General features: G+C 35.3%; 1 long non-coding RNA gene across 2 annotated transcripts; it reads right to left on the minus strand.

The window, feature by feature from the left end:
* Positions 1–6,602: 6,602 nt before the first annotated feature.
* Positions 6,603–9,698, minus strand: LOC136285962 (uncharacterized). 2 transcript variants are annotated; one of them, XR_010719617.1, is made up of 4 exons: positions 9,613–9,698; positions 8,982–9,105; positions 8,543–8,860; positions 6,603–8,461 (listed from the first exon to the last, which is right to left on the minus strand). It is a non-coding gene; the product is annotated as an uncharacterized lncRNA (long non-coding RNA). The 2 variants fall into 2 exon arrangements; XR_010719616.1 differs by having other exon boundaries at positions 8,982–9,693.

A 9,698-nucleotide genomic window follows, 5' to 3' on the forward strand; every position in this document is an offset into this window, starting at 1 on the left:
GAATTAACTTCCTATAGGCTAGATCAAAAACTGTCAGGAGTCCTGGGAATGCAATTCAGAATGTCTGTCTCCATAAAGGAAATAATCTCTCTGAAGTTTCCTAAGAGCTCTTCAGTTTGTTTAATCTTGTCAACCATGCTTCCTCTTTAGTCAGTGAGGAGATAAATCCCAATCACAATGTGGAAGATGCTAACTGAGAGTTCTTCTCTCCTTGATGGAGAAAAACTTCATCCCAAAGCCAGAGGAAAGGTTGAAATAATTGGCGTGTCTCTTGAGGTTCTGATCATTTTCTTTTTACTCCAGAGAAATTCCAAAGTACTGAGGTTGAAAACTAAACCCTTCTTTGCTAACTTGGAGGAAGAATACATCATTCTGATACAAAATATGCCTGGTAGCAAAATCTCCATATCCTAGACTTGAAGCTTTTGATTTCTTAAAATATGGTTTCTGCACCTGTATAATCACTAACCATACTCTGACTTAGCCATCTCCATTACAAAACCAGGACCCAAACACTGTTTCACTGAGGTTAATGCACCTGGGTACTTAGGTCAAGTCCATGGGCTCTTGGTGAGTAATGAAACATGGTTGCAATCCTCATGGCTTAAGTCAAATGTCGGATAGAAAACACTGCTGATAAACAAAGATCTGATGATCAAATTTTCTCCCTTGTACTCCTTCTTTCTTTCAACCATGTTTCCTCACTGTATGCCATTTCTAGGAACTCTGAATAGTGACATAGAACCCTCAAAATAGTAAAAAAAATTGATTTAGAATATAAGAAAATATTCAAGGTATGGATGTTTTTATATGGAATTCTTGTTTTTCTTTCTGAATTTTGTGGCATTAGCATGCAAAGCATGACATTGTCACAAAAGGATCTGGGAGTGCTGGATGACAGGCATCTGAACATGAGCCAGTGTGTGCCCAGATAAGCAGCTTTTAGAACCTTTGGAAAATGACCTCCTTTCTGCTTGATTTACTCTTAGCTTCACTTCTCTCCATTACTCTGGACAACCAAGTTCTGCTACCAGTTTGGTCAGGTCACTAAAGTGCTAAGATAAACTTTGCAAGTTCTTCATTCTTTGAATTCCATATTTCTATGACTACCACGCACAAAAACTTGAACTTGTAATTACCACAATGCAAATCTCATTCACCTAGACAGGTTAGACATGTGAGAAGACCATCAAGTACTCTTCATTCTGGTCAGGTAAACTCTGAGAAGGCTTTCTAGTAAGTCTTTTCTTACCATGTGTTTTAAGGTACTGATTGTGTGTATATACATATGCGATTAGCTGTTTAATATTTAAATTAATAATAATATTGTATAAAAATGAATGATAATTTTGTCTAGGTTTTATTTTATAATTAAATTACATTAAAATATCTCAATCTTTGAGTAAGCTCCAATGGATCTGTCACGGCCCATTATCCTCCAAAGTAGCCGTTAGGGCCTATTATGTCAATTCTGATACACATCTATGACAGATTGGGTTTGTTTTTTTGGTTTTTTTGGGGGGTTTTGTTGTTTGTTATTTTTTTTTATTATGAACATTCAAATAAAGCCAAGAAGGGTCTGGGTCACTCATGGTATTTAAATGCAGCAGAGACCATTCATTTGGAGGCTACTTATTGAAATCTAACTTGGGTCAGAAGTAGCTGAAAAATTCTGTTCAGTGATGATCATAAAAGAGGCTTAGTGTCTCAAAAAATCATGTCTGATGCACAGAAGTTCATGGAAATTCTGAAAATTCCTTCAATGATTACAGAATTAGGTCCTTACTTCAGGTTTCAAAATTTCATATTGTAGCTGGACAAATACTTCTAAGGTTGAAACTGATTTGCTGTCGTCACCGGATAAGTGCAAACATAGTCACAGGTTCAGTGAACTTCTCAAGCATTCTGGTGAAATTTCACAACTTTCACCATGTTTATTGTGGTTGCTACACTACTTTCTATCATGGTTTTCTTGTGTTTAAAAAACCCAAAAAAACAACAACCAAAAAAAACCCCAAACCAATCCGAACCAAACCAAACCAAACCAAAAAAAAAAACAAAAAAAACAAACCAAACCAACAAACAAACAAAAAAAAACCCAAAAAAGAAACCCCCACAAGACAAAAAAAAAAAAAAAACAAAAACAAAAACAAAATAACAAAACAAAACAAAAGAACCCAAAAAACTGTCAAATGAGAGAAAGAATATAGTGTCACCCTGATTTTTCAGACTTCTGATGTTTTGCATTTCCTACTAGAGCTTTCTCACACTTGTAATATAAACAAAGAATGATGTTTTGTAAATAATACATTCCTTTGCAGGGGGAAAGGCAAACTGATGGACTTCTAGGTTGACCAGTGGGGTCAGAGAGGTGTTAACCTTGTCCCACAATAGCTGATCAAATTCCAAAGACTATATATGTCGAGATCCCAAAATAAACTTCCTTCTTTCTCATTTCCACAACCTGATCAGTTAGTGTGGGTTTTTTGTGTCCGTCAAGCGTCAAGAAAGGTGAAAATTATTATAAGAAGTATGAGACTTTTTTTCTATGAGAAGGCTTTAAAAAATTAGTTTTCACCATCAGAAAGTGCAACCAAAATGGGTATGGAAGAGCTCTATAAATCATAAAGTAAATTAGTGTTCTTTTTCCAGTGAATTGTTGTTTACTCCGTGGAACTTGAATATAAAGCAGATGTAAAGCACAAAGATTCACATGGAAGCATGCAAAATTGAATTATTTCATCTAGTAATTAGTAATCTAAACCCAACTACAGTTTCAGGATATCCAAAACAGCTGAATGTCAGAAGTTGCAGAAGTATTCTTCAGATCTCTGCTACTAGTCTTTTGAAATATGGGGTCATTGTATAGAATAAATTTCAGGTTTGTGACTCATTAAGTCTTGCTATGCTGGCACAAGTGAGCGCATATTCTCACCTCTAATCTTCCTTTCATGCCAGTAGTTAACCTGACTTCCACATCACTATGGAATTACTGAATTACTAAACTCTCAGTTATATGAAAAGCTAAGGCAAGAAAATCTGAAGAAAAGAAATTCAAGACAAGGATACATGTCAGTTTTTATAGCTGAGAAACTTGTATGTTATAAAACTCTCTGTACAAGAAGAAAAAGATAAAAAGAAAAACTTAAAGAACCAAACAAACTAAAAATAACCCCAAGAAAAGGTTACAGGGCATTGCTCATCTCATCCAAAATCAACATGTTAAACCAATGGGAGGAATCATGACCAGAAAGAAAATTGTTTTCTCATTAATTATAATTATTAGCTTGATTTAACTAGAAAAGCCAGAAATAGTTCAGCTGGGAGATTTGCGATTTTCATTAATATAAAAATTTTCATTCAAACCTTAATTTTCATTCAGGTAAACACACACGATACAATACATGTGGAATATTCATAACCTTTGGCATGAGTGATGTAGACACAACAAACAAATACACCAATGTATGGACAACTGAATTGACCTTAGAACATCCAAATAGGAGGGTTAGGAGGGATAGTCAGACAACTTAATGTAGGCATATAGTGGCATTTATCTGTAACGTCCTATACCAGACCTGATGCTCAGCTCTGCTACCAGAGTACATGTGTCTCTGTAACTTCTGTGCCCTACCTGTGTGGCCTGTGTATGCCTTCAATATCCTTAGAGACCTCCAGTGGCTCTAAGTTCCTGTGGTTAGGCAACTGAATCTTGCCCAGGATGTCAACATTCATATTGGAAATGTCTAAATTTAGATTAAGTGAATACAAGCACTAATGATTAAGGACAGGTGAAATAGTCCCATGTTTTGAGTCACTGATCATGCATCTCTTATGTCAATCTCCAGGGTTTTAGAAAGATAATGCATGTAGCACTCCTGTCTAGTAGGACAAAATCTTTTCAACGAAATCCTGTCCCATTAATATCAACACGAAAACTCCCTTAGCTTTTAGTAGGTTATGCTTCCTTTAGTTGTCAGACCAGCCACAAGAGAACAAACAAAACACCTCAAATATAGCTTTTCCTCTCCACACACCTTGTTTTGGGGGAAAGGAAAAACAAACAAACAAACAAACAAAAAAAAACCCCAAAAAAACCACCCCAAAACAAAACCAAAACAAAACCAAAAAAACCACTAACAAAATCAAAACTAATGCTGTCAGATAAGCAGGTTGCTCACGTACACTTTTTACTTGTGCATCACTAAATTAGCAATAGAAATACTACAAATTATTTTTGTGATAATTTAATGGAAATTATGTTTCAAAACAGTCAGATAACAGGGACATGGAAATTCAAACACTCTGAAAAAGGATACATTCATCCCATTAACTGTTTTAGTAAAATCCTCTTTAGCGACAACTGTCCTTGCAGAAAGAGTGTAGTTAATGGTGAAATTGTTGTTGAGTCTTTGGTACAGGTGAACACAAAGATTGCAGCTATACCTGCCTCTTGGCTTAAGAGAAAAGTGTTCTTGTCTTTCCCTCACACATCTCTGAGAGCAAAGCATAGTATTGCCTTTTGTGTTTCATTTAATGCTGAAAATTTCCTTTCTTTTGCTTGCACATAGTATAATGCGACAATTATGTGACACATTAAAAAAAAAAATTATGACAATGCTTGCACTGTATCCAAATGTGAAGAGATCTGCAGTCATTTCAAATGGGAAACCTGCTATTAGCTCACACAATGGATTCCCCAGCTGAAAAGAAGACATAAATTGGAGTGAATCAAGCATTCACCGCCAGCGGATCTGCTGCTTGTGTTCACTGATGAGATGTAAATGTGCTTAGCAAGAGTACATCATCAGAAGAGGACCATGAAATTATAATATAGTGACTGTAATGAGAATGGGTTAATTTGTAGCATTTCTTATTCTAATTATGGTATTTGACACATGGGAACAAAACCATTTTCAGCCATTTTCTTTTCTTGTTACTATCCCTTATTACAAAAATGAGAAACAAGAGCAATCTGCATGTTTTTCTACTCTGTGAAATACCGTAGCATGCTGCACTATTTTGACCCTTTCAATATTCTGCATAGGCAATTTAAGAGAAGACAGTCCAGTTATGGTCTCAGCAAAGAGCATATAATGAATCTAGGAAAAGTATAATTTGTATGGAAATAGCCTGAATTATTTTTTAAGTGCACAAGAATGTAAGGGGGGAAAAATACCAACAAGCCAGCAACTAAACCCAAAACCTAGAAAACAGAAATAGCATAGCATTTCTCTATCTCTATCACAATGATTTAATAAAAATTAAAATGTGTATGAATTTATCCTATTCTCAGAGTGATGAGATTTTAGTTTCATCTTGCAATGTGTATATTATATACGCAGACATATTCTCTTTGTAAGAGAGATGTCCAGCTGGTGAAAAATATCCTATTCCACACAATTCAAATATTAATGCATTATTTTGACAGGAAATAAGTATGTAGAGGTGAAGATAATTGCCATTAAAACTAAATGGATGTATTTTCAGGACTATTTTCTAACAATGGGTACAAAATTATATCCACAAAAACGCAGAAACATGGAATTCATGTTTCTGTGAACAAATTCAAATTTTGATAAGAAAGAAATGGATGAAATTTCTTTTTTGACAAAAGAGTCTGACAGAAGCTTATAGGAGATTAGGTAATTTTGTTTAAAAAGTCCTCTTTAGTTTACCTTCTTGTTTGGTAACAGCTATTTGAGGGTTATTGTATTTATGTGCAGATATGCATGTTTTCGACAAGTGCAAATTAGCTCCGCTTTTGTGAGTTGCTTCTGGTACTGAGTATCCTGACTTGCCTTTAAAATATAAATATAGAAAAGACTGTTGTCCTTAAAACTCACAATTCTGAAAGTGTGATATGGGTGAGGATCAGTAAAAAGGAAAAGGAAAAAGGAAAAAAAAAGAGGCAACATAGTCCAAAGCTTTTCTTACCAAACTATCTTCAGTGAGGATGAGGAAGACACTTGTACTTTGAAGACTCTTCCTAATATGAGAGGAAGAAGTGAGATCAGCTTTTGACAGGAGATTTGTAGGATTTATTAAAACCTTATTTGAGCATTCAAATCATTCAGGCTATTTTTAGGTTCAGACTTGGCACACTGAAACAGCTGAAATGAAGGAATATGTTCACAAAGGTGATTCAAAAGTTGTCAATAGCAAGATTCTCATCAGAGAATTACAATTTGTGTGCTTCTTCAGTCTCTATTTGAATCACGATTGAGCTTAGATAAAACATCATGCATCTAACTGCTTAGCTAAAGATTGATCTAAAGACATCTGAGTGTTTCTGTTTAGGATAGAAAGAACTCTGTGATCCAGAATGGCAGTATAAATCAATTTTGGGCTTCTACAGCAATAATCCAGAGCCTAGGGACCAGACAACTTAATCTTTGTTTGAAAGAAAGATCCCAAATTGCCACAAATCTGAGCTGGGAATTTAGAGATTCTGAATCTCATTTACAAATGTTCACGTTCTATTAATTTTTTCCCAGGTAATTACAGAACCCTGAGTTTCTTGTGTCAAAATGCTAATATATTTTGCAAATGAAATACATTTAATTTACCTAGTAGAAAATTCATAAACCTAGTAAAATTCATAAACCTAGTAGAAAGAAAGAGGAAAGATAATATTAAACCTGGGTTGTAGACCTACCAGGAAAAGGACACATGAATACCCCGACTTCAGGGTACCACAGCTAAGTGCACTAGATTGACAGAACACCTTATACCCACACTGATGAGAGATTAATTTCTCGGTGAGTGCTCAGTAAAGGAAGTAGCCCAGAAATAGCTAAGAATGAAGGTTGTAGTAAAATAATTATCTACTGAAAAAAATCATCATATAACTTAATGCACACACAATAGGCACAACCATATGCTCACATGTACATGTACACCATTATATGAAAAATATTATCCTTAAATACATTTCAGTTACTTTTAACTGAGTATTTCTTAAAAATGACACCAAAAAAAAAAAAAAAAAAAAAGAGAGATATTTTGGCCATACTAAGCTTTCCTAAATATATTTAGCTATTTGAGATGCCTGCCTGGCCTCTATCTGTCACTTGCCAAGGGAATAAGTCTCCTGTAGGTCCTATGACTTGGATGCTAAACCAGATGTTTTTAATACACTAGAACACCTAAAATCACAATAGACTCCTGGTTTTTGGCAAGTAGCATGCCAGTTTCTGGGATCAGAATTTGCTGCATATCTCTGCAGCTGTAACTGCAGCAGTCATTTTGGCAGGCTTCAGGTACCAGAACGTAAGACAGACAAGGCATCATGCCCAAACTGTAGTGGCTGATCTCCAAAAGGCTGCATATCTTCCACAAGTTCTGTCTCTAACCTGCCAACTCCATTTAGGTGTATTAGCATCTGAGGTGGCAGAATATACCTATGTTTATGTAGCTGAATCCTGCCCTAAGTCTCTATTAATTATAATAGAAGTGCAGACATCTAGTTCACATGAACGTAATGAGGGGAAAACTTTACTCATTTGCTCTTCTACTTCTTAGTAATAGTTTGAAGACAGCAACATGATCATGCCAAGATTTTTTTTTCATATTTCCTTTTTTTTTCTTCTTTCTTTTAACCCACTTTTATTTAGTTGTATTTAAATGAGTGTTGAAGTGAACTTACTACTATTTCTGGTGGCAGTAGGTCAAATCAGGATCTATTTCTGTTTATTCCTATTCTTCTCTCATGTCACCATTTCTGCTTTAACCCCCTTTATTTACAAATTTTAATAAAATAGATGATGACTACAAAGAAATGGAGCAATATTTTCCATTTATAGAAGTTTGTACAAAGATAATTTCATGTCTTTCTTATTAAGTTGATATGACATATAAAATGCAAAATAGCCTGTCCTCCATCTTTGTGAATACTTTTTGAATTCAAAACAGAGTATGTCTTTTTTAGAGCATATATAAACTAAAGTAAAACATAAAACTATTAGAACACTATTTAAACAGTTTCTAATAATAATTTTCAAATCCTCCAAAAATATAATATCAGTAAAATAGAGTTCAGGTTTTGTGAATTTTGTTTTATCATCTTCAGCATTAAAAACCACTTCTCAGTGAAATTTTCTACCATTAGTGAATTCTTCAGAGTGCACTCAGGGTATATCTCTTTTTCTCTGCTTCCATGAATATTAAAGATGAAAACAAAACTCTAAAAGCATATTTGATCTTCAGACCGTCTGGTGAGTTCAGCTTCCCATTGTATCCTCTTTATCTCTGATGATTTTATACCAGCTTAATGTTTAATTTATGCTCCTTTCTTTTGCAGCTTTGCTCTGTTCTCTCTTTAACAGTCACATGGATACCCATGTTGATGGTTTTTTTTTGCACATCCTCACTTTGGGTCTTGGCAAGGAGTTCAGTCTTATATTCTGTGTTTGCAACTAAGTATGGAATTGTTCATGCATTTTCCTTATGGGACATTTTCCTAAAAAGGAGAAAAAAAAGACTGTAAGTACCTTCACAATAGAAAGCCAATTTTTTTTAGAATATGAATCATAACAGTTACCTTTCAAATACAGAATGACAGCAGAGAAACGATAAATGTTTATGACACCTCCTCTCTCTTCATATGCATATTTAGAAGATGGTAACCTGTTTTTACCCTTGGTTTCAATTGGTCTTACAGGAGTTGCAGCAAGCTCAGTACAGGCCATCCATTGTTAGGAAGACTTCTTGTTACAGCAGAGACTTTTCTGTCAGCTTCCAGCTCCTTTCAGTGTTGTCTGAGTCTCACTGCTGTGCTCTAGACTTGCTTCTCATTTTTCCCACACAAAACCCTCCTGCCATCATTGAAGCTATTCCCTTCCAAGCACTCTCAGCAGTCCTAAAAAGAAGGAGCAGTTCCATCGTTAGAAATTTTCACATAACTTAGTAATACGTTTTCTTAAACCACCACAACATATTAGGAATAAACAGATACTACCCACCATGACATAGTCACATACCTCTTGTTCATTAGCTGTAATCTAGGCTGAGAAATAAAAGGAATCCAAGAACAAAGCTCTTGTAGTAAGACCACTGACAACATCGGTTTGGGGCTACATTCTTCTAGAGCATTATTGTCTTGGCCTGGTGTAAACAGAAGGGGCCAGAAAGAAGCCCTGAGCTGAGTAGCAATGAAGTGGAACAGAAGTGCAGGGCTGTCTTTTGTTTCACACTTGAAACAGACTCTGTGTCAGTAATACAGGACATACAACTAATTAGGCAGAAGGCAATAAGAAAATATAGAGGATATTGTGGACATAGTAAAGACCAGTGAAGAGACTAATCTTAGACTTGGAGACTAAAATTCAGAGAATAATTCCAAGTAGGGGATCTCAGTTATGCTATCTTCATCCTTTGAGGGAATCTATAACTCCACTTAACACACAGGAAAGTGAGGAATCTTAAGAAGAGTGACAAAGCTCAGCTAAAATATGTGGATCTCCTCCACAGGGGCCCTGTGAATTCAAAGAACTAAAACCTTTTACATTTAAAACAGATTTTATCCTTGTTTTCAATCTTTTGAAAGAAAAGAAGAATATGGTTATCTCTACATATATCTACATGGTTAAAGGATCATAGCTATGAACACACTGGAGCACAGAGAAGCAATATCTGTCAGCAGAACCCCAATAAACTGATCAGAGAGAGAGGCCCTGGCCCCACTCCTCCCAGAGCTG

Source organism: Chamaea fasciata, unplaced genomic scaffold (genome assembly GCF_029207755.1).
Source record: "Chamaea fasciata isolate MVZ Bird 193981 ecotype frontalis unplaced genomic scaffold, bChaFas1.0.hap1 SCAF_2, whole genome shotgun sequence".
NCBI classification, from domain to species: domain Eukaryota; kingdom Metazoa; phylum Chordata; class Aves; order Passeriformes; family Sylviidae; genus Chamaea; species Chamaea fasciata.